The sequence below is a fragment of the Columba livia genome, chromosome 1 (genome assembly GCF_036013475.1).
Source record: "Columba livia isolate bColLiv1 breed racing homer chromosome 1, bColLiv1.pat.W.v2, whole genome shotgun sequence".
Classification (NCBI taxonomy): domain Eukaryota; kingdom Metazoa; phylum Chordata; class Aves; order Columbiformes; family Columbidae; genus Columba; species Columba livia.
The window spans coordinates 53,099,480-53,125,213 of record NC_088602.1 but is presented as its reverse complement, the minus strand read 5'-3'; the positions used below and the strand labels follow the sequence as shown (position 1 = coordinate 53,125,213).

The following is a 25,734-nucleotide window of genomic DNA, read 5'->3' as shown; positions in this document are numbered from 1 at the left end:
TCTCAAGCACTCCCATTAAAGAGTTGCTTTTTTATTCGGTTATCTTCTGGCTACCAATCGTCTAGGGCAAACCCTGACGATACATCTATATGAATAAATAAAAAGGACAAGGGCTGCTCTACTGGTCCTGGTGGCAGTGGCAAACACACCCATAAAGCTAAAATTGTTTCTCATTCCCACATGGGATGGCCTCTTGCTTAATGCCTAGCAGAGAGCAGTCTCTGTCCAGTGGTGTTTCCTAGAAAGAACCTAAATATCGTCTGACAAAGCCTTAGCTGTCAAGGACCAAAAGCAGAGGAGCTTATGTGCCAGCAAATCACACTGTCCAGGAGATTGCACACCAGTAGTGCTGGAGCATATGTGCTCACCCTGTTTATCAGTACTACAGACATAGCAGCAGGGCCTGAGCAGGAATCAGGGAACAGCACTTTTAACAATTCTTGTTCTTTAATTTCCTTGAGTTATTACAGCATTTGCATCTGTTGTGTAATAGAACTTCTCCCTACTAGGAGCTGAGAGTAAAACTAAAAGAAAAATATCAATGCCATCCACTTCCCCCCTGAATATTTTAGGGTTCCTTCCAAGCATGTTTTTTCCTCCATCTCCTTCCCTGAAAGGCATGCTAGAAAAACATGGAGGGAAACAACAGCCTTTAATATAGCATCACTATTTCTAATACAAAACCAAAACCAGCCCCTCCCAAAAGAACAGCAGCAGGGTTATGTAGAAAGTCCACCTTAAAACATATAAAAAAGGCCAGCTTTATGAATCAGTAGTATTGAGAAAAAAACCCACATATTATATTACATTACAGTATAGATAGCTATATTCCTAAGATTTTCAGAATAATCTATTGCTTTAGTTAATGAAGTACAACATATTACTTGTCTTAGCTATTGTATGTCACGAAATACCTAAAATATTTTAAAGTATTCACAAGTAGCTGCATCCATCAAATTCTATAGCTTAGGGAAAAAGTGATGAAATACACAGAAGAACAGACATGTTTGAAAGTGAATCTATATTTTTAACTCTATATTTTCAGTAGTGCAATTTTTGTATGGAAACCAAGAATCAAGAGTTTTAGCTCATCATGGATTTCTAAAGAATCTGGTTCAGATGAGCTGCCACTGTCAATATATGTCTGAAGGCTGAGATTTTAACTCACAAAGGAGGATTTCATTTTAATATATAAGGATTCAGTCACTTTTTAAATCTATAATATCTGGGATCTTTCTTTTACTCATTGGAAAGAAATAGCTAACAAATAATTCAACTGGAATTCAGTTTTGGTTGGCAAAGTTTTGTCTGAAATATCATATGCACAGTACTTTCTCTAATGAGTTCAAGCATCCTTAATGAATACATAGGATATTAGGCTGTCAATTCCTCAGCCAAAAACTATTTACTAGTGCCACTGTATAAATTTCAAGCAGTCTGAAGTAAAACTGATCCATACAGTTTTTTAGTTTCTGGACAACCATTTGTTTAAGAAAGACAGAAATTTTAGGGTAAGTGAAGTAAGTGGGTGCAAAGCCAGCCAAAATTAAATGACTTTTCCAAACAGACATAGCAACAGTCACTGCTCATACTTTGTCAGTTCTATAATTTTCATTTCTAAAAATAGGAAAGCTAGTAAGTTAAATAATAGTTTTCTGAAAGTTTCTATTGGCAATATTTTGATATAGATGTCATTTGAAGATGACAGTGCTACCGAAAATTTTAGAGCTGCAAGGGTGGGAAATTAAATATTCAGCCTTAAGAAGATATATTTATTTATCTATGAAAATATTAATAATGTATTAATCATTTTTCAAATTGATGGATCACTCCATGCCTGCTATGACTATCTCTATGGTGGATTTTAGTCTGTAATCACCCAGTATTGCAGGTTTTTCCACCAGGGGAAATATTCACAGAATAGATGTGTTGTAAAACAAAACCTGAAAGAGCTCCTCATGCTAATTAGGAGATAGCTGAACATGACTAGTGAGTGTCCTAAACATCTGAAGGGCCAGAAAAAAAAATTCAAAAGATGAATGCTTATCTGAGCCTTTTGTACCTGGAACCCGGTATTGAGAATTTACTGAAAAAAACTCTTATTTCAAATGGATTAAACAGAAAAGCAGAGCAAGACAATGCAGTCAGAACCTCAGACATGGAAATATCAGTGAGGAGACAGCAGAAAAGGGAATGATGTGAGGATAGAATAGAATAGAATAGAATAGAATAGAATAGAATAGAATAGAATAGAATAGAATAGAATAGAATAGAATAGAATAGAATAGAATAGAATAGAATAGAATAATTTCAGCTGGAAAGGACCTACAAAGATCATCTAGTCCAACTACCTCTGAGGGTTTCTCTCATAATTAGGTTGATGTGAATGGCTGTGTGTGCTGTTCAGCTGCCTGCTGGGTTAAACCACAACACACTTGTGAAGTTGGATTTACTTTACTGAAGATTCCTCTCTTCCCTCCCTACTGCTGTAGAAATGTGGAAATAGGTCTATACAATCTGTTTAAAATGAGTTGTGTTAGAAAGTCAGGTGACATTAACCACTGCTTTCAAGTCAACAAGAATTTTACTAAGTTTTTTGTTTGATTGTTTTGTGGTTATTTTGTTTGTTTGTTTGGGGTTTTTTAGGTTTTGGTGAAGTAGCTGCCTTAATGCAACTTCACATTTATACAAAACAAAATGTTCTATTACATTTTTATTTTCAGGCTTCTTTTCTTACAATGAATTGTATTTCACTGATGTACAAGTTGGTGCTGATTGTTCCCAAAAGCTCTCATAAATATATATAATTCTTCTTATCTCAACAGTCTCAAATGACTTTGATTGTGTTTTCTAGCTTTGCATACAAGGTAAAGTTATGAGGCAAAATTCTGTAAACTGATATGTGGGTCTGTTATATTGATCAGATGTATCTCAAAATTACAGAATGAGAGTGCTGTACTCTTTTTATATGTATGTTTTTTTATATGTATGTCATTATATCCTCCAAGCACAAAGAAGCTCCAGGTAAATGCAGCTTTTGAACATGCTCTTGTTACACTATATCCTTCCCAAACTCAATATCTGGTACAACACATACTCAAATGCTATTTCATATAGTACAGTGCCAGTTACATACACAAGTCTTCCTGTTCAGCTATTTCTGTATGAATTTTGGTTTTCATGCATGTGTTTGTTCTCTTCAAGTGATGAATATTTCCATTTGAGACATACAGACACCTGTAGAAGTGACTTTACAGTATCTGTAAATATCTGAGAACAACTGCTGAAAATCACAGGAAAAAAAAAATCACACCAAATAAAAAAAAGAAAGGCTAATATTCAGTAATCCAAGGTACTGTAGATAAAATTAATGCTGCTGCATTTTCACAGTAATTTAGGTTCTGAGAGACTCAATGCAAATGATGATGAAACTGTTACATGTCAAAATACATAATCCAAGGAATCTAGCATTCTAGGAGTACAGGCAAAACTTACTCCATTGATTATTTTAAAATACAAGGCAGGGTGTTCTAAAGGATGGCTAGGTGAAAAAGGATAGGCTATGTGCCAGTCATTTCTTTGGCAACTGGTGGAAAGAAACAGGTGATTCTTTGGTGGAATTTATTACACATTAACAAAGAAACCTAAAGCTGGTGAGATGAATAGTACTGTGAACATTCTTCTCTCTTTTGATTAGAGGGAGAACTAGTGTTACTAGCTCAGATGCAATTTCTTACACAACTGACGCCAAAAATCTGCTGAGAGAAATTTTACCCTAAAAATCGCTATGGAAGGATGCTTCATCAGTTGTGCATACCTGAAAGTTTTAAGTGTAAAAAAATTTGAAACTTTCATGAAGGTTTCAAATGAAACCTAAGGTATTAATTCTGAGATTGATTTAACAAGTAAAGTGACCTATTAATGGAAGAATAGATTGTCTTCCAGTTCTAATTTTGAAGAGCATTTGAGCTCGTACTATTTCTAGAAGTTTTGAAAGTAATGCGTATAATATAGGGAATGTAATCATGCTCTCTATACAGCTTGGATAATGTGACAGTATTGGCTTTGTTTTATTTACACAATTAACAATGCAATGTTAAATGTAGCTGAAATTATTTATCCAAATATGTATTTTCTAAAATTTCTTTATTTGTACACATAATGAATAAGGACTCTGGTTAGTTTTCATAAGCATCGCTTTCCAGTCTTAATGCATAATACTGTCTGTAAAATTATCTCTACAATTTTAAAATTATTTATATTCTCTTTATATTCTGAAGAGATACCACATTATATTTCTCATTAACCTAATTTCTCCCATATATATATATATGTATATATAGTCTTTTACTAAACCCATGAGGTGGTATTTGTTTCATTAATTCTTAAACTTTAAACATAAGCTTTTAGCACACTCTTAAATATGAAGAATAACCCTTTGATTATCAGAAAGCTGTTCAAAATTTTATGTATGACTGGATGTTGCAATTATTAAGTGATCATTAAATCTTTCTAAAATGAAACCACTCTGGTTTTAGACTTGCCTCAAAAACACACTCTCATATAAAAAAAAGTAGAATGCAACATTATTAATAGCAAAAATTCCCACTTGATGAAACCGGGAAAATGGTCTCTGTCCAAATGTAATTAAAATTACCCATCTAAGGCTACTTGCAGTTCAGCTGTGTTTAATTCCAGAAGTGCTCTGTTCTGTTATCCATTATAAAAGTTGTGTGTTGACTTGTTCATTCATGTGTTGGTATTTCCTTATCATTTTGAAAAGCTGGAAAAAAAAAAAATCCATACAAACCATTAGACCTTATTTAAATTTGGTTTTGGATGCTTGTGGAATCTTAAAATCTCAAAAGGTACATCTACATTATGAAATGACATACCTCTCTTGTTCACTTCTGAGCCCTTATCTCCTTATCACACAAAGTAAATGTTAGCTCATTTATGGGCTTTTTTCTTTTGAAAAACAAAACAAAACTGTTTCTTCTGAAACAAAACCAGATACAGTTTTGTGGATAGTTCGTTCTACTGGAAGTTCTACTGTTTTTTAGGTGTAACACTATGTGGCTATTAAAAGAAAACTTCGTAGTCAACTTGTGCATACATGCAAGTGCATATTCACACCAGAGGTCTGATAAAACAAACATGTACACAGCATAAGCTGTACTGGTTATCCACCATCACAATGCTAACAGGATGAGAACATTCAGTTGTTTTATATTAGAAAACAGAAAAAAAATGAAAAGGTTTGGGAACTTTTTCCTATGGTCCCTTTTTCATGTTTGAGCTGCTGTGCGCCTGTCTCCGTGACATTGGAGAGAACTGGTGAAGTCCCTGTGGAGGACAGTGCACGCCTGCTCTGATGTTTACATCTCATTCAGTGTGTTGCTGTGCCAGGTTTGTCACCAGCACGTGCAAGGTCTACACTTAGCACATGAGGGAAATAAGACTGATAAAAGTTTTTACCAAGGCTTTTAATGGTTTGAGGGGATGGACCCCACCATCCGCAGAGGAAGAACCAGCCCCTGGCTCATTGCAGAGGTTGTGTGGATGCAAACACAACCCTTCTACCCTCTGTGATTTTCTGATGTTACTCTGTGCTCTCAGATATTCCCGTATATCTCTGTTTATCTGGGTGACATGACAGGTTTTGTCTTTCCTAAAAAATACTTGACATCACTAATAGTGCTTGAATAAAATCTGCATGCTTTTTTTCTTTTTTTTTTTTTTTTGGTGCTCCAGCACAGGCTGTAGAACAGTATTAAAGTAATTAAGGTGAAGAAAAATGTCATTTAGACATATCACTTTTTTCTATTACCACTTTTCTTTCAGAGCGGGTTGAGAATTGGCATCCCATCCACGGGTGAGGAATTCCCTTAGGCCATTCTTCACCTCTAAAAAGTGTGGTAGTACACGTTTCTTGCTTAGTTATCTTAAATATTAAAAAAGGAGCTTGTGTAGGTAATATCTACTTCCTAAAGAAAGCTGTTTTTAATGATCTTCCATGGATGAAGTTGAAAGACTAAGTCATGGCACTCCTGATGGAGGCCAGCTGAGGGCTCAGACCACAGATATGGTGCCGAATGCAATAATAAACATTATTTGGCAGGAGGTCTGATATAGAATCATAGAATCATAGAATCATAGAATCATAGAATACTAGGGATTGGAAGTGACCTCAAAAGATCATCTAGTCCAATTCCCCTGCCGGAGCAGGAACATCTAGATGAGACTACACAGGAACGTGTCCAGGCGGGTTTTGAATGTCTCCAGAGTAGGAGACTCCACAACACCCCTGGGCAGCCTGTTCCAGTGCTCTGTTACCCTCACTGAGAAGAAGTTTCTTCTCAAATTTAAGTGGAACCTCTTATATTCCAGCTTAAACCCATTACCCCTTGTCCTACCATTATTTGTCACCAAGAAGAGCCTGGCTCCATCCTTGTGACACTCACCCTTTGTATATTTATAAACATTAATAAGGTCACCCCTCAGTCTCCTCTTCTCCAAACTAAAGAGACTCAGCTCCCTCAGTCTTTCCTCATAAGGGAGGTTTTCCACTCCCTTAATCATCTTGGTTGACCTACACTGGACTCTCTCCAGCAGTTCCCTGTCCTTCTTGAACTGAGGAGCCCAGAACTGGACACAATATTCCAGGTGTGGTCTCACCAGGGCAGAGTAGAGGGGGAGGAGAACCTCTCTCGACCTACTAACCACCCCCCTTCTTATACACCCCAGGATGCCATTGGCCCTCTTGGCTGCAAGGGCACAGTGCTGGCTCATGGTCATCCTGCTGTCCACCAGGATCCCAAGGTCCCTTTCCTCTACACTGCTCTCTAATGGATCATTCCCCAACTTATACTGGAACCTGGGGTTGTTCCTTCCCAGATGCAATACTCTACATTTGCCCTTGTTATATTTCATTAAATTTTTCCCTGCCCAGCTCTCCAGCCTGTCCAGGTCATGCTGGATGGCAGCACAGCCTTCTGGTGTGTCAGCCACTCCTCCCAGCTCGGTGTCATCAGCAAACTTGCTGATAGTAGACTCTAGTCCCTCATCCAAGTCATTGATGAATATATTGAACAGTACTGGCCCCAGCACCAACCCTTGAGGCACTCCACTAGATACAGGCCTCCAACCGGACTCTGCCACATTGACCATGACTCTCTGGCTTCTTCCCTTCAGCCAGTTTGCAGTCCACCTCACTACCCGATCGTCCAGACCACACTTCCTCAGTTTAGCTATGAGAATGCTGTGGGAGACTGTGTCAAATGCTTTATTGAAGTCAAGGTAGACCACATCCACTGCCCTGCCATCATCTATCCACCTCATTATATCTTCATAAAAGGCTATGAGGTTGGTCAAGCACAACTTCCCCTTGGTGAAGCCATGTTGACTGCCCCTAATGACCCTCTTATCCTTGATATGCCTTGAGATGGCACCAAGGATAAGTCGTTCCATTACTTTCCCAGGAATGGAGGTGAGGCTGACTGGTCTATAACTACCCAGGTCTTCCTTCTTGCCCTTTTTGAAGACTGGGGTGATGTTAGCTTTCCTCCAGTCCTCAGGCACCTCTCCTGTCTCCCAGGACTTGGCAAAGATGATGGAGGGTGGCCCAGCAATGACGTCAGCCAGCTCCCTCAACACCCATGGGTGCATCCCATCTGGGCCCATGGATTTGTGGATGTTCAGATTGCCTAATTGTTCCTTAACCCCGTCCTCATCAACCAAGGCAAATTCTTGGACTGTCCTGACTTCCTCTGGGGCCTCAGGGGTAGGGGGCTCCCCAGAACAGCCTCCGGCAGGGTAGACAGAAACAAAGAAGGCATTCAGTAACTGTGCCTTCTCTGTATCCTCTGTCACCAGGGCACCCACCTCATTCATCAATGGGCCTACATTGCCTCTGGTGTTAGTTTTATCTGCCACATATTTGAAAAAGCTCTTTCTGTTGTCCTTGACCCCTTGTGCCAGCTTTAATTCTAACAAGGCCTTAGCTTTCCTAGTTGCCTCCCTACATCCCTTGACAACAGCCTTATATTCTTCCCAAGTGGCCAGCCTCTTCTTCCATGATCTGTAAACTCTCCTCTTCCACCTGAGCTTACCCAGCAGCCCCCTGTTTAGCCACGCAGGTCTCCTGGCTCCCTTCCTTGACTTCCTGCATGTCGGGATGCTCTGATCTTGTGCCCGGTAGAAACAGTCCCTGAACACTAACCAACTATCTTGGGCCCCTTTACCTTCAAGCAGCTTTGCCCATGGGATTTCCCCCAGCAATTGTCTGAAAAGGCCAAAGTTTGCCCTGCTGAAGTCCAGGGTTGCAATTCTGCTCGCCGCTCTGTTCCTGCCGCACAAGATCCTGAACTCTACCATCCCATGATCGCTGCAACCAAGGCAGCCCTCAACCTTTATCGCTTCAACCAGACCCTCCTTGTTAGTGAGAATGAGGTCCAGCAGTGCACCTCTCCTGGTCAGCTCCTCCACTATTTGCATAAGAAAGTTATCTTCAGTGCACTGGAGGAGTCTATAGGAGTAGTTCACTTTTCCTTCCATTTATTTCAATTGACAAAGAGCCACTAATCTTTAAAAAAAAAAAACAGGAGGTATCTTGATGTTGAAGAAACAAATACCGTAGGCTGTATTAAGTCACTTGTGAACGAGTTTTTTGAAGAATGAGAAAAAACGTATTCTGAGTTGTACATTCAGTTTATAAGGGTTTGTTGGTTTGTTTGTGTTTGTTTGTTTTGCTTTTAATTATTACTATTATTATTAACACTTTGAAATGTATGTTAACTCCATGGTTGTTGAATCACAAAGAGAGAACTGTTTAGATCAAATCTTCTTTACCTCACTCATGAGCTCTCACACTTTTGGGTCTTATGAAAAAGAACCTTTTTTCTTGGATAAAATGCAGCAAACCTGGGTTGCTGTTTTCATGGATAGACCATTACTTATCAATCAGTATTGATTTGACAAAACCACCTTGCTTTTTTAACTGTCACTTTCAAACACCATTTGCAAAAATGTAAGAAGATTTCACCTACTTACTCTTTTCTTCCTTGCTAAGTATTGCAGCTGGATATTTTTCATTGCAGGTGCTGACAGTAATGCTTTGAATTTCTGCTTTTGACTAAAGCTACAGTTTGTGAAGCAACTGAGACTCAATTTTGCTTCCTAAGATAAAAAGCATGAAAACTCACCCTTTCAGGACTCAACTAGATTTTTTCAGATAAACCTTTTGTTGCTCAAGACTAATTTCTGCTTCTGGAAGAGACATCTTGAATATAGTCAAGTGTATTATCACAAATTGAATTAATTTTGTGTTTTATATGACATCTTGATAAATTAGGCTCTGTAGTCAGGAGTTAATAGTTACAGTTCTCAACAGTAGTGCTAGTTCTTGGTGATACTGAGGTAAAATTTTTGTGTTGTCTAGATTCAGATCTACCACTTGATTACTCCCAGTATATTTTCAGAGATCTACATCTTGCAACCAGGAGGCATAACATAACACCTATTTCACAGAATTGTTATCTTTTAACAGCACGTGGTGCCTAAGGCAAAGTGATGGTCTTTTTACTACTAAGACTGAAAGTGCTTTAAAAATCCTACTTTTAAAAAAAACCCTACTTTTTAAAAAAAAGTGCTTTTAAAAAACCTGTTGAGCTAAAAAATTCAAAATAGGTCCACTAATTTATTTCATAAGTGGTTGCAGGACAAGGGTACTTATAACCCAATAAAGCCTATGTTAAGGTTTATGTCAAAGGAATTTATTCCATCATAGAAATGAATGAAAGCTTAGGCTCTTTCACCCAGCTATAAATGTGTTTACAAATGCAGGGACATACAGCATTAACATGCAACAGTAATAAACTATGTATTGCACTATATACTTGGTACAACAAAAATACAAAACTTATGGGTGAATTCCAGTAATTTTCTGTGCTTTTCTGTATATTCTTAATTTGTGTAGAAAGCTAGAACTGTCAAATTTGACAAGCATACACACCATGTAATCATGAAACATTGGTTGGAGGAAGTTTCTGGAGATCATCGAGTCCAACTCCTGACTCAAAACAGGACTGTTACCCCACTCCCTGGTCAGCTTTGATGTCTGAAACCCTTCAAGGACAGATTTCTTGATGTTGCTGGCAACTTCTCCTGACTTCTCCCCCCGCCCCATGCCCAAATGAAACCTCCCAAGATCAAATGTGTAGTATTTGCCCAGTCTTTACATCATCTGGCACTATTGTCATCTTCATAATGGCCCTTCAAGTGGTGACAAGCAATCACTAGGTCCCTCCTTAGCCTTCTCTTCTCAAGACCACAAAAGCCCAGTCCCTCAATCCCTTTTTTGTAGGGTATGATTTAAGCCCTGACCATCTCAGTCACCCATCACTGGATCAGCTTCTGCCTGTAACTGGGGATCCTCAACACTGACTGTTATATGCCAGTGTCAAGTAGAGGGGAACAGTAACTTCCCTCAATCCATTGGCCATTCTTCTCATAATGGAGCCTAGCATGCAGCTGGCCCATGAAAACACCCTCTGGGCTCAAGTTGGCCATGGCCTCTGCAGTAACACCTGACGCTTTCCTGAATGCCAGACCTGGGCCAGTTGCTTAGGGACCAGAGGAGCTGCAGGGTGACTGTCATCTCAAGTGCAGACCTTGGTCCATCCCCAGATGGAGCCCCAGGAGGTTTCTGTTGACCCCAATACTGCTGAGAGATTTCTGGCCCTTGACCTAAAATGGAACAACTATTTACTCCAGCAGAATAACCAGATGGGAAATATCTAAGTGATTACTGTTGGTCATGGGGAGTCTGGGCAAGTCTGATGAGGAGCAGCTGAGGGAACTGGGGCTGTTTAACCTGGAGAAAAAGAGGCTGAGAGGAGACCTTATCACTCTCTGCAACTACCTGAAAGACATATGGATGAGGCTCTTAGGGACTGGCTTAGTGCTAGATTTAGGTAATAGTTGGACTCGATGATCTTAAAGGTCTCTTCCAACTGGAATGATTCTATGAAAGTAAGAGTTCTTTGTTCTCGAAACAGCAAGTAGTGTGATGTCAGTACTGGGCGTCCACATTTGACTCGTGTTTGGCTCCCCAAAGCTGTCACCTGCCGAGACAAAGTGGCTGGCAAACACTGCCCGCTGCCGACTTCCCAGCTTTTTTCCGTTCCTCACAGCTCCCTTCCTCCCGAGACACCCATTTCTTGGCTTTGACGGGGAAGATGCCGATACTGACCGCGAGCGGGACTCGAACCCCACGACCTGTGGGCCCGACGCCGCGCCGCAGCCAGCGCCGCGCCCCCTGCTGCCCCCCAGCGGCTGCTTTGGGGCAGCAGGGGGCGCGGCGGCGGCGGGCACGGCGGCGGGACGAGCCCAGTGGTGCTGCTCCGGTCCCCGCCGTACCCCACCCGGGGCAGCGGCCTCGGGAGTGATGGGGAAGAGGCCGGGGCGCCGGGTCCGCTCGGGGCTTCTCTTGGGCGGTGAGGAGGGCACCGCTTCACGGGATGCGGTAACGAACCGTTTTACCTCCCCCACGCCCCCGTACCCTCAGCCCCCGGTGAGCAGAAGGCTGTGAGGGCACCGGTCTTTTCTCAGAAGAAACAGCTCAGATGAAATCAGGGGAATTAAATGAAATCAAAGGAATTAAGCCAGAAGGGAATTTTGTCTGCAAATTGTGACTGTCAATAATCCCAGACTCAAACCACCGTCAGCAAATTGAAAACGTATAGCTGTTTTATATCTAAATTGGCTGACACGTCAAATAACCCCTAATCTGTTAATTCTATTTATTTGTTTCAGGAAAAGGCTCCCATATTATTTAAAGAGGGGAGTAATTTATTGTGTACTGCCTCTTTAAAATGTTATATGTAAAGTTTGGTTGCTAGGTCATTTTTTTTTTTTTTTATGGATACCAGATGTAGGAAAAGAAAAAAAAAAAGCAGTTTATGTTCCAACAAGTCTACAGAGTGGATGTACATTTCTAGCTGTTAGCAAAATATTTGCTAATTACAATACTTATTCCTTCCTTCTCTTTGAAACATTGATATCTTGCAGAGTGTGCTTTTTGCTCAAGTGTGACTGAGCAGTACGGTATCAGTGCTATTTTTCAAAGAAACAGTTCAATAAATGTTGAGTATTCAACTAAGTTCAGTAACTACCTTAACTGAGTTTGGGAAGAGCAAGTTTTGCCTTTGTTTTCCCTATTTGAAAGCTAGAGAAAGTAACATCTGAGTTGTGAACAGATGGCATTAAATCAGTCAGCACAAATCCTGTTTAACGTTGGTGTTAGTGTGTAGTACTTTACTCAAATTAACACTCATTTTGAACACCAAAGTGATTTTTAAGGAAGTTTGTTGGAGTAATTTTGTCCATGCAGTGTATTGCTTATTACAAATTTTTGGTTTTCAAGTGGCCAGATAAAAAAAATATTTTAAAACTCATTTATCATTCTTAAATAGACAGAACTTTTTTGTTTTATTTAACAACTCAGGTTTTAAATAAAGCTTTGGGTGACTGTCTTATACGAATTATCCAATGTATTATTTCTGTTCTTCCTATTATACACTGGGCAGACTGGTCTATCTTTACCTCTGGTCTAATTTTTTTTTTTTAGTCTATTTAGTCTATCTTGCCTTTTCAGTAGCATATCAATCAATCTTTCTCCTATTTTTTCCCCTTGCCAACCCACCCTCTGCCTACATGCATGGGAAAGGGGAAAATTGCCTCACATATTCTTGTTCTCCCAGCAGGCGAGTAGGAGGTGTTTTATGATACCTTATTCCTCTGTAATAGGGAAGCCACAGATTTGCCCTACTACTTACACTTATTTAAATATCTTTTTAATCTAAAAGTCTATGTATGCAATTTAGGGAAAAGCTAGTTTTCAAGAAAGTAAGCAAAATGTGTAATTTTGATCAGAAGCTAGTTTTTGTGTACTTACTGATTTAGGATTATGTTTCCCCCTTTTTCGATGAACCCTTGAGAATTACTAGAGTAAAGGCTCATCATGATTTGTTTCATTCCCATGCAAGCTGCTGATGCAGTGTGAAATAACCTGTAGACTTTTCACAAGCTCCAGGATGAGGGAGGAAGCAAAACTTTCAATGTCCATGGAGACACAGCTTCTTCTAACACCCTTTTCCGGTGCAAAGCAGTACTCCGCCACCACCTGGGAACTCAGGGCAGCCAAAACTTCCCCTCTACTCCAGCTCCTGGAACTCTGTAATCACAACCGCAATCTGCTCTATGTTTGCTGATACCCCTGGCTCAAGCTTCTCATGCCATCTACCATCCCTGCCAGCTGTCATGTTTTTATTACCAGTCACAAACTACTTACTCTTTTCAGTTATTGTGAGCAGACCCCAGGGCTTCCTCTTTCCCACAGAGGCCAGAGAACGAAGCTGTTTCTCACTGGTTTTCTCTCTTGAGCTCATGGTACTGTTTTCTGTGGGGCGACGCAGCAGCTTCTCCATATTTGCTTTTAAGGCATCTTCCAGGAAAACAAAGTTACTGGTTGAAATCCCATCTGAAGGAGGCTGGCCAGCATCGCAGGACCTCAGTTTCCCTGGTGTGTGCTCTAATCATAAGTATCTCCCCCACCAACGGTCCTGCTGTTTCCTGCACCATGCCCTGGAAAGAGGATTTTGCCTCCTGAATAAGGAGAACTGCTGCAAAGCCTGGACTCAGGACCTTTTTCTGTGTCACTTCTGCTCCTCACATCTCCTGCTGGCTTGCTTTGGGAAACTCGAGGTGCAGCATGGCAGCGTTCCGTCCCTCTGCAGAGACACCCAGGCTTACAGTTAGCAGAGAGACACTGTCTCCTGACTTAGACACTGAATTACTCTTTGTAGGATCTCAGGGACACCTCAGGAGGAGCCTGGAGAGTTTTCTTCACTGATAGACTAGTAAAGAGTTTGAATTAAGGTTTTAAAATCTGATGAGCATTTTATGTAACAACAGTTAGGAGGAAAACATTCAGGAAAAATGGCTTGTGAGGGAAGGAAAAAAATGTTTCAGTCCTCCCAGCTCCTGACATTAACAAACAACTCGTAGTTTGTTGTAGTGGGTGGTAAATTTCAATCAAAGCCTCATGAAGAAGCAGTTATGTTTGTTGTTTGTTTGTTTGTTTGTTTGTTTTCTACTGATCATATTAAAAATACAGACTTCTAATTCACATGCTAAGAGTCAGGTTGTTTGGTTTAGAAGGCTGCCCTTTGTGTCCTGCAAAGTGAAAATGAAGACCCTAGGGTAGACAGACTGAACATGACCCAGAGGCAGCTGCCTGTCAGAGAACAACCTGTTTAGACCCTCTCATGGCTCAATATTCTTAACTCTGTCAGCTCTACCTATATCAGCTATAGGTATCACTTATCATGCACCCAACAAAGTACCAGCTGCACAGGCAGCATACAGAACAGCCTCATTATATGAATGGCACTTGAGGTTCATGTTCATGGAACTGGAATTTCAGAATATTTTAATCAATATAAAGATAGAAAATTATTCCTTCTCACAGTATGCTTTCTAATGTGGACCCAGACTAATGTTAAATGACAAGAGGGATTATGACTTCAATAGGTTTGTCTTCTGTAGGGGAAGACATATTGTGCCTGATAGCACTTGGAGTAGGACACCTAGCTGTAATTACATTTTTAAAAAATTGTACTTTTCCCCTTGGATGAATAATCTGGAAGGAAAATTAAGTTATATATGTTGAAGGAATGAGAAACAAAACCAAAAAGATCGTGAGTGTTCAGCTGTAACCAAACAGGAGGCGGTATGTTTTTTACTCTAGACTCCAAATGTTGCTGCTTTTCCAAATCCCATGTTCCTGATTACTGAGGAAATACATAATAATACTCTTTCCCTAAAAAGTTTGAAATTATTTTCAACCAGTCAAGAACCCAGAATATTGTATTCCACAGCATTCCACAGCAAATTACTTCTACTTAATTTGAGAAGAGTAAACAAAAAGCTTCAGATATGATGATATTAAAAAAAGATATTAAACAAACCACAAACAACATCAACAAAACAACCAAACCCAACCAAAACAAAAACCAAGAAAAAGTATAACAAAGAAATGTTTTCCTACAATAATTGGATTTTTAATGTGAAAAATTTTCTCATTTGTATGATGTAGATATGTATTTATGCAGGGGTGTCTGCTTGCAGATGTATGCTATAACTGTGACAACTGAGAGATGTATTTTCAATTATGCTGTGAAAAAAAAGAAAAAAATGTTTCTCAGTTGTTGGCCATTTTAGTCGTCTGTGTTATAAACTGAAGAATGTGAAATTATCCAGATTATGTTAGAAAAGAACAGTCTAGAAGGAAAAGTAACCTTCAGAAACTGTGTAGCAAGAAAGATTATATATGCATGTTTTGTTTGCTTTAGAACTAACTTCTTTTATCTTCCAGACAAATCATCAGTAAAATGCAGTGGAAATGAGAGCAATCTCCTATGGATATTAGCAACCTACCCACATTCTCATGGTTCTACAGTAAGATCAGAAAAAATCCTGATGGAAAGGAAGCTTTAACTTGCTCTAGAAATAAACTGAAAACTGAGGAAAGATGTTTTAAAGATTCTGAGGAAACACAAGTATTTTATCATCAACTTTTTTTTTCATCAGTCACTCCAAATTCAATTTGTCAAATCCAAAAGAGATTCCTGGTACTTCAAGAATGTGAACATGATGTAGATAGAACAGATATATACTTACCCCCTTTCACTTTGATACTGGTCTTCGGTGATCAAGTAATTCAAAACCAAGATTCACAATTTTAACACAATTTTAAGCCAAGAGTCACAACTTAGCTCTTTTTTGAAAGCACAAAGTGAAATTGAAGAAGAAATATACAGCTGCAGCAACAATAACAGGAAATGAGAAAAAAAAGGGGGGTGGGTTCTACCTCTTGATCTGAATATATTCATGATAAAAGTAAATTTGTCTTGCTTTGATAAGTAGTTGTATAACAGATGTCCTGCCATTTTGAACTTTTTTTTTTTTTTTTTCCCCAGGGTATCTAACAGTTAAAACTTGTCTTCTTTAGCTCTTTGTCAATTTTGGAAGTAGCTTCTCAACTGTTTAGATCTGGACTGATTTGAGGTTCTGAGTAACAGGACTTCGAAGTTTGACTGAGAGCTGAATAAACAGTAGTTGAGGAACCCTACAAAATGACATTTTGATGTAAATGGTCTTATGGCTGAAGGACAGCAGAAGCATGCTGAGTCTCCAGGGACCATGTGCAATACTGTTTCACTTTGGAAACAGCTCTCCTCCTGCTTCTTCTCTCCCAGATTTTCAGTAAACCAAAAATTTGAAAAAGCTTGATGTCACTCATCTTAGGAATAAAATAAAATATTTGAAAAGTAGATTATTTTCCAAACCAGAAAATATGTTCTATTTAAGACTGGGACATTTATAGTTTCCCTGAAGCTTTCCAGTTCCATTAGGAAGTGTAACTTCCACTGCAGCTGTCTTATAGGATGGCAGCTATGTTCAAACTGTAGCTTTCCTTGAGTTTAAAGGTTGATTTTGACTTTGCTTGTTTCTCTCAGACAAAAAATATTTTTGAAGAATACACAGGAAGTCTATAGAACAAGGAAGATCTATATCCTCCATTATATTATGGGTGCATTCAAACTTTTTTAGATTGCATGGTCTCTCTGAGCTGTACATGCTATGCAGTATGTAGGAATGTGTGATTTATTAACACTCTTGTAACTTTCAAATTCTGGCTTAAACAGGCACAGATTCTGGGATCTACCTGAAACAAACAAACAGACTAAAAAAAAAACCCAGATGCCAGAGCAATTCTTCATTTCCTCCTATATATTTATATAAATTGCTCAGACACCAAGAACTGTAATAATGAAGGACTGTGGCTCTCCACACCTGCAGTGTGCAACACTGGGAGTTCATTCCAGCGTGTCCCAACTTCCACTTTGATCAAAAAAGAAACAGGGACAGAAACTACTGAATTCTGGTCACCGACACTTTCCCAGTATCTGCGTACTGGATAGCAATCTGGGATAACTTTTGTACTAAGGTTAAGTTTCTACAAAGTTCACATGCTAATATTATTCAGTTTCTTTGGGTATTTTAACAGTAAAAGGAATATTAATTATTTAATTTATGGCTCTATTTACTGAATTTTCCTTGAAAAAAAGGGCCAGATGCTCAAACAGTGTACCTATGGACAAAGAAGGCCTGATTAAATTGAACTGTCACAAGTGGAAAATTAGCTTTTCCTTAAAGACTCGAAAGCTTCCACGAAGTGTTAAAACTTCATTGAAAGTAAGTGGGTAACTGATATTGCTGATATGGTGTCCTTTAATTTTTTATTTTTTATGTGACTATTAAGGACAGGTAATTTAATCCTATGTTCTCTTTCACTCAAGATGGCCTTTGTCACCTAGAGTTCTCATGATGCACACAAATACCAGTTAACTTGGAAGCAAAAATAAACATGAGCTCAGTATTAGTACTGAAACCAGCTTTTCATTACTCATTTAAAAACTTTAGTTAAAATAGCATAGTACTCAATAGAACACCAATAAAATATAAGTGGTAATTTTAAATATATTTGTCTATCTAGAAGGTATTTCTATTTTGCCCTTTCATGTTGACTATGGAATTTGGAGTTTTTTTTTCTGAAGCAATCAATACTTTCGCTTATAATGATAAGAGGTGACCAAATAGTAAAATAGAGCTGGAAAATGGGCAATGCTTCAGTGTTATGATGAGTGACACAGTTTTATGTTTGATTTTGTTTTAAACTTGATTGTAGTAACAGAAGAAGTGGCAGGATGTTTCCTGTGTACCTTTACTAGAGCAGATGCTTTTGCAGTGTCTTCAGTTGAACTGAAACAAGGCTTAAAACAAAACTGACACCTTTTTTCCTTTTTCAAAGGGGAAGGAAATTGGTTTAATACTATCAAAAATGCCTACCTTGGTCAATTGTTTCAAATAAGTTTGAAGCAGGCTGTCCGTAATTACAGATGCACAGTGAGGACAGCAGTCCAGGTAGTGTTTTGCAGCAAATGTAGTTACAGGGGAAGAATGACAGTACAAAGAGAAGGTGGTAAATGAAACATGAGAAAGATACAGAAAAGAAGCAAAGGAACAAAATATAGGTTGCCATGAAGCACTTTGAAGAAAATTATGCTGTGAAAGCAAGCAGAGGAAGATTGCTAGTAGTGACATACAGGACTATGAGGGAATAAGAGTTCATGAGTTACTTGTAAGTCTTGGAAAGGAAGTTCTTGTTAGAAAAATATTTGAAGTTCTTGGCTGTCACTTCTTTCACTGACACCCTGTATGATAGCTGGTTATTAATTTTCAAATGTTTAATTACTATTATATTTTGCATTGAATTAAAAAAAACCAACAACATTACCTCTATGTTAATCTAGATTTGGTATGACAAAAGAAGAAACACATGGACTATAATGATGTGTGTTTATATATATAAAGTATGTTAGCTCTCTTATTTTTTCAAATCACTAAAATAACTAATGAGGAAGTAAGAGGTGATTTTGGAGACCTTGTGTAATGATACAGGTTTAGAGATGAGGTTTAAACAAGGTGAAGAAACTCACATTGCAGTTATTCTCAGTATCCTTCAGTCACACGCTATATACCCGTATACATCTTTGCTTTCAGGAACATACAAGTTGTCTGTAACAGTTTTTCAAACCCTATTCTTATATTTTTCTCTGTGTTTGGTTGCTTGCCTGTAGGCAGGGTTTTCAGTATTAGTTATCTATCTATTAATTTTCTATTCTAGTTAGATCCTGTCATAGCATCTCAGGTTCACCATTGAACAGCCCCATTACTGCACCTAAAAGTCACTTCTGAAAAACTTGGGTTTGACTATCAGAAAATGCTCTGTAAACAATGCTTACTTAAACTTGGCAAAGCGATGCTTTTAATGGCTGTGGTTTGGTTTTTATGGAACACATGTAGTATTACATTTATGGGTATTAACACGACCAGCCAATCTTTGATCTTAGATTCACTCAGTAATGGAATATAAACCAGGTGTTTTCTTCATGTTTCTCTTCATGCGTACAAATTAAAGCAATCAACACAAATCACGTACTGTTTTTAACACGTCTCAGTGGGTCTATGTCATGTACAGGAAGAGCAGATTGTGCATCACCTCTAACTTCCTAATATCCTTCTGGATGCCCCTAGAAAAACTGCATGGTTGGAAATGGTTTCTAGCAGGCGTCCTGGGCTGGAGGATAGAGGATCAGGACTGCAGAGCGCACCATGAGTGTACTTCCTTTCACTTTAGTTAAAACTGTAAGTTCTCCATGGTAATAACAACACAGGAATAAATAAAATGTGTTTGATATATTTTCTAAACAAAGTGACAGTATTACGGAAAATTATAAAGAATCATAAAATGTGGCAATTCCAGCATTTTCAAGACTGCTGTCAGGTCATATTTAAGCCAGCTCCTGGCAATTCCAAAGCACATGTAGGCAAGATAAATCAATCACTTATAAAAGTGCACTTTCTTGTCCTCTTGTTTAGGTGGGTACTGTGTTCGTTCATGTCCACGGAACTTCAACAGAAGCTATATCCAATATATCTAAATATACAAAAAATCTAACAATTAGAATAAACTATTTCAGATAAATTGTGCCTTTTGTTAGACTCCTAAACTGTCTATTTGTATAAAAATATGTATTAATCACCATCCAGTAAGTCTCTGCATGTTGTCTGAAAATAGTTTTCTAGTTTTCTCTTATTTTTCATGAAATTTTCTGAAATTATATCATTTACTGTTTTCTGTCTTAAACTTAATTACTTTATTACTTACCTAATTTAGTAATAATACAAGAAATCAATAAAAAATTAAACTTGCTATTTGCTTTAATTCTTTTTCTTTCTCCTGCCCTGCTTTTTCAGCCAGATACACTGCTGACTGCAATTTTTGTTCACTGAAAACTACCATTAAATGTAATTTTTTTGAGATAATTTAAGGCAATTAAATGTAATACTTGATTTTACCTGACTTTTAATTAAAATTTAAAACAATACCATTACATCTTTATGATTAAATTATTTTCAATTACTAACATTAACTACAAACAGATGCTGTCAATGAAGTCTCTGTTAGAGGTATTATTTTTATATAATTATTTAAGTTACTACTGTTTATCTTATAAAAAGAACATCTTTAGGAAAAGTGAACAAAACATAACTGAAATAATTTATTTTCCAGAGGCCATCCAAATGCAATACCATGTCAAAAAAAGAAAGCTTTTCTTTTCCTTTATTTTAATAAAGTCCGAGTGTTTCCACTGAAAAATCATTGTGTTAACCTCTTGATAAACTACCCAGATCCACACTTCTTTGTGACCTGTTTTTTAGTTTTGGGAGTCAAATAGCTTCAAATGCAAGGAAGTAACACATAAAAGACATCAGTTCTTATTGCTTTGTGTTTTTCAGGAACAAAATGACCTCTGACCAAACTCCTTGCTGTGAATGCATGATTTGCTTTATTTCCTAAGAGAATATAAAATTATATTTTTATATTGCTTTGCTTTACTGCAGTGAAAAATAATTTAATAAATTTATAAGGTATGTATGTCTCAGAAAGAAACCAGAAGTGAAAATTAGTGAGTTCTCCATCTCCTCTGAGAGAGATACTAAGATAATAATAAAAAGCCATGCAGGTTGAAGTTTTCCCCACTGTCTGCACTGGTTGTCAATATATATATATATTTTCCTTCTTGAAGTGGCAGAATACCAACTGTGCATATTCATATCACAGAATCACAGAATGGTTGAGGTTGGAAGAGACCTCTGGAGGTCATCTGGTCTAATCCCCCTGATCGTGCAGGGTCACCAAGAACCAGTTGCGCAGTACTGTGTGCAGATGGCTTTTGAATATCTCCAAGGATGGAGAATCCACAAGCTCCCTGGACAACTTGTGCCGATGCTCAGTCACCCCCACAGTGAAAACATGTTTACTGATGTTCAGAGGGAACCTCCTGTGTTTGAGGTTGTGTCCATTGCCTCTGGTCCTCTTTATAACCTCCCTTCAGGAATTTGTACACATTGGTGAGATTAGACCAAACAGTTCCAGCTCTCTCAGCCTCTTCTTATAGGAGAGATGCTCTAGTGGCCCTTTGCTGGACTCTGTCCTGTCGGGGATTGGCTCAAGGAGCGTGGACATGAGTCCACCAAGCAACTGTACGAGCAGAGCCCATTTTAGTTGACATAAGTAGGCCTTAGTTAGCTTGTCTGTTAGGCCGTGGGAAAGGGGGGAACGGAAAAGTACTAACTAAGGCAGGGTCAGGATATTTTTGAAGAGATAAGAGTCAGAAGAATGCGGGATGAGCATAGCTAGCTAAACCCAAGTAGGTGGAGTAAGTAAATGTGCTTAGCCTATTAGATAGAGACAAGTATGCATAATTATGGTATTTGGTATAAATGCACGCTATCTCGGGCAATGAAGTTGAAGTATGCTTTATGACTCATATTGAGTCGGCTGCATTTCTTCCTCCGTCCGCTCAGGTCTGGAACTCTGATGGGATTTCTCTCCGCACTGTCCGATAGGTCCATGTCTCTCTTGTACTGGAGAAACCTGAACTGGACACAGGACTCCAGGTGTGGCCTCGCCAGTTCTGAGTGGAAGGATCAAGCTGGAACACAAGAGGTTCCACTTAAATTTGAGAAAAAACTTCTTCTCAGTGAGGGTGCCAGAGCACTGGAACAGGCTCCCCAGGGAGGCTGTGGAGTCTCCTTCTCTGGAGACATTCAAAACCCACCTGGACACGTTCCTGTGTGACCTCACTTAGGCGTTCCTGCTCCAGCAGGGGGATTGGACTAGATGATCTTTTGAGGTCCCTTCCAATCCCAAACATACTGTGATACTGTGATACTGTGAAAGCATCAACCTGCTGGCCACATTCCTTCTATGCAGCCCAGAGTACCATTAACTATCTGGGCCACATGGGCACATCAATGGTTCATGTTCAACTTGGTGTCCACCAGGACCTCCAGGTCCTTTTCTATCAAGCTGCTTTCCAGCTGGTTGGACCCCAGCCTGTGTTGGTGCCTGGGTGCAGGACTTTGCACTTCCGTTTGTGGAACCTCATGAGGTTAAATGCTAGTGTCTGCATTTTTTTTTTTTTTTTTAATTTATAGACAAACAATTCAAATTCTTGTTTCTTTGACATAGTTAAAGCTCATATTTTTGTAATGTTTTTGAAAAAGTAAGGTCACTGCTTTGCACATACAGATCAGCCTGTGTTTAACTGCACTTTAGGAACCTGAGATAAAGAGTCCTTGTAATAGAGTTAGGTTGTGATAATTGAACTCATACTGTTTCAGAGGGTTTTATCCTCAATTTGCTTATTTCCTAACATGCTCTGTTGTACTTGAACATATTTTTCAATAATTTAAAACAATAACTAGAAACCTTTAACACAAATGAATTGTGAATGAAACAGAATAATTCCAGAGAGATCTTGACAGTCTTGAGAGATGGGCCCATGTGAACCTCATGAAGTTCAACAAGGCCAAGTGTGAAGTCCTCACATGGCTTGCGGCAATCCCAAATGCAGAACAAGGCTGGGCAGAGAATGGGTGGAGACCAGCCCTGCAGAGAAGTACTTGGGGGTGCTGGTTGACGAGAAACTCAACATGACCCGGCAACACGCGCTTGCAGAAAGCCCAGAAAGCCAACCGCATCCTGGGCTGCGTAAGAAGAAACAGGACCAGAAGCTCAAGGGAGGTGATTCTCCCTCTCAACTCCACTCTAGTGAGACCCCACCTGGAGTACTGCATCCAGCTCTGTGACCTCCAATGTAAGAAGGACACGAACCTGTTGGAGGAAGTCCAGAGGAGTGCTACAAAGATAATCAGAGGGGTGGAATACCTCTCCTATGAGGACAGGCTGAGAGAATTGCAGTTGTTCAGCCTGGGGAAGAGAAGGCTTGAGGAACACCTTATAGCAGCCTTCCAGTACCTAAAGAGGACCTACAAGAAAGCTGGAGAGGGACTTTTTACAAGGGCAGGTAGTGATAGGACAAGAGTTAATGGCTTTTAAATGAAAAAGAATAGATTTAGACTAGATATAAGGAAGAAATTCCTCACCATGAGGGTGGTAAGGCACTGGAACAGGCTGCCCAGAGAAGCTGTGGATGCCCCATCTCTGGGAGTGTTCAAGGCCAGGTTGGATGGGGATTTGAGCAACCTGGTCTAGTGGAAGGTGTCCCTGCCCATGGCAGGGGGGTTGAAGCTATATGATCTTTAAGGTCCCTTCCAATTCAAGGCATTCTCTGATTTTTTGATTCTAGTTCATACCTAAATATACTTAAGGTAGTCACATTTATAATCAAGAACAATAGGTAAAAATAGAGGTCTTGATTTAGCAAAATACTTACATACATAATTTAGTTTTGAGTTCTTGATAGGCCAAATGAATTCAGTGTGTAAACTGCTTCGGTACTGTATACCGCGTATTTCTATTTTCTGTGACGTGAGAGTCAGAACTCACACCTAATACATTCAGTTATTTGGATTAGACTTGTATATCCCATTTATTTCTGGGTACACTCAACTACGTAGCTACACAGCTGTCCTGCAGTGCATCTCACTTATTTCCATTTGTCTAATCAGTAAGTTTAGTATTTTTGGTCTCACTATCTGAAAATAGTGCTACTTAGCCTTAATTAGAAATTCAGTCACAGGTTTTGGATGCACAAAGTGAATTGTTTAGAAACCCTTTTCTTTATTTGTTGGAAGAGACCAAAAATTCCAATAAAGTATATTTGGCATATATATGTGATTAGGTCATATACAGTGTTCAACATATGCATGCATATGTGTTATTGCATGTTATGTGTTTATGCATTTAGGCTTTTTATATCTAGCTGATTTTGTGAATAAGGCACATCACTTTGCCTAGAAAACACTGTGTGTTTTTCACAGTAAAAGATAGGAACTGTAAATAACATCTAAACCCTCCTATTTGTTTTGTAGCAACATACATATTTTTCCTCTAGATGGCAATATATTGCAAGAAATATTGTCAATCTGTTTGCAGTACTTCTAAACACAGAATTTGACAATCTCCAGAAGGTATTTAAAGTGAAATTACTCTTTATTTTCACTTGATTTTTTTGAGGGTTGATAAGTGTAGCACAATAAATAATGAAGAAAATAGGTATAAAATTGGAAGAAGTAAGCAAGTTAACAAGTTATAGTACATGTAATACTTAAATACTTACCTATAACCAACGGTCACATGGACTTTTATATCAAGGTAACTTGTGTAAGTATTTCCTCAGTATATTATTATTTTTCACACACAATGGGGCTTTTACATTTCCATATCAAGACTTCAAAATTGCGTATTGACTCATTAATTTTTCTGCTTTTATCACTAATTAAAATACAATATAGAAAAAATATTCCAAAACTGTGATTAATACTTACATGGAAAATGATGTACAGTATATTAGAGGTAGCAATATCATTGTAGATGCAATTATTAAAGAATTTAGCCAGTAGTAATCTGCCAGGAGTGGTAGTATCTTTCTCATGCCAGTTGATACAAGCAGGGCATTAAAATATACATGTTTCCAGGCATCTCAGTCAAAAATAGTGATATTGTATTTTGCCCTTGTCCATATATTTTAATCCTGGCTATTCTTTTTCTGTTCTAGCATAATATGATAGAGAGATAGACTGTATTGTCTTGAAAATATTAAATAGAAACTCAGGAGTTCATGATAGCAATGCACCAGCATATAGAAATCTGGGGCTTACAGATTTATATGTATACTTTTAGAAAATACTGTGTGCACCTACTGAAAAATAAATGAACTGAGACACTGTTTGAATTCATCTATACCAACCTGCTTGAGATATCCCTTTTCTATACACAAGCTTGTTTGTTTGATTTTTTTTCTCTATAAAAAGAAAAATAAATACTGATACTTTATCAGAAATTTTTCACTCTTTTCAGCAGAATCTGACAGAGCAGTGAATCATCCCAGAAGGTTTATTTATTGTTTATCTTCCCCTGAAACTTCTAGTATGGATTCTTGAGGAGTTACTGACAAGAAATGTTATTTCTTCACTTTTGTTAAGTGAAGAGATGATCTCATGACAACACTGAGGATAAGCTCTGCAGCCAGGGAGGTCAACCAGCTATGAAGATGGCCATAAGAAAGACTGGGAGGGGCAGGGATTGACGACTGAAATGACAGTTTTATTGAAACATGTCTGCAAATTTATGTTAGTCATATACTTTGCCTCAGGAAAATTGTGTGGGTTTAAGGCTAGATTTCTCATCACTTTACGTCTACCTTCTTGAAAAGGATGTGTCTAAAAACCTTGTCTTGAGCTGGTATTGTTTGCCTTTTGTGTCTGATTAGCAGAAAAGAGTGGTATCCAAGGCTAATAAATATGGAAAAGGAAGGCACAGATCAAGACAGGCTGGAACTGGTGGTTACTGATAGCGTAAAAACTGTGGACATTTCCTTTGAGATGGCAAAAGGATGAAGAGGATCTGATTGTCGACTCCACAGATTTTAAGATGACTCAAGTAGGAAAAGAGTAAAAAAAACTGTTAGCTGATTTCTCTGTAGCAAACAGATAAAGCTGCAGATATATGAGACTTGAGTGCAGTAGAGGAGTTTGCTAGCTGGTTTATTTGAGATAAAAACCTGCAGGTTAAAA

General features: G+C 38.6%; 1 long non-coding RNA gene across 1 annotated transcript; it reads right to left on the bottom strand.

Annotated features, from left to right (window-relative positions):
* Window positions 1-3,773: 3,773 nt before the first annotated feature.
* Window positions 3,774-16,990, bottom strand: LOC135579047 (uncharacterized). The gene is made up of 3 exons (XR_010471334.1): window positions 15,742-16,990; window positions 13,352-13,790; window positions 3,774-4,783 (listed from the first exon to the last, which is right to left on the bottom strand). It is a non-coding gene; the product is annotated as an uncharacterized LOC135579047 (long non-coding RNA).
* Between the last annotated feature and the right edge of the window lie 8,744 nt (window positions 16,991-25,734).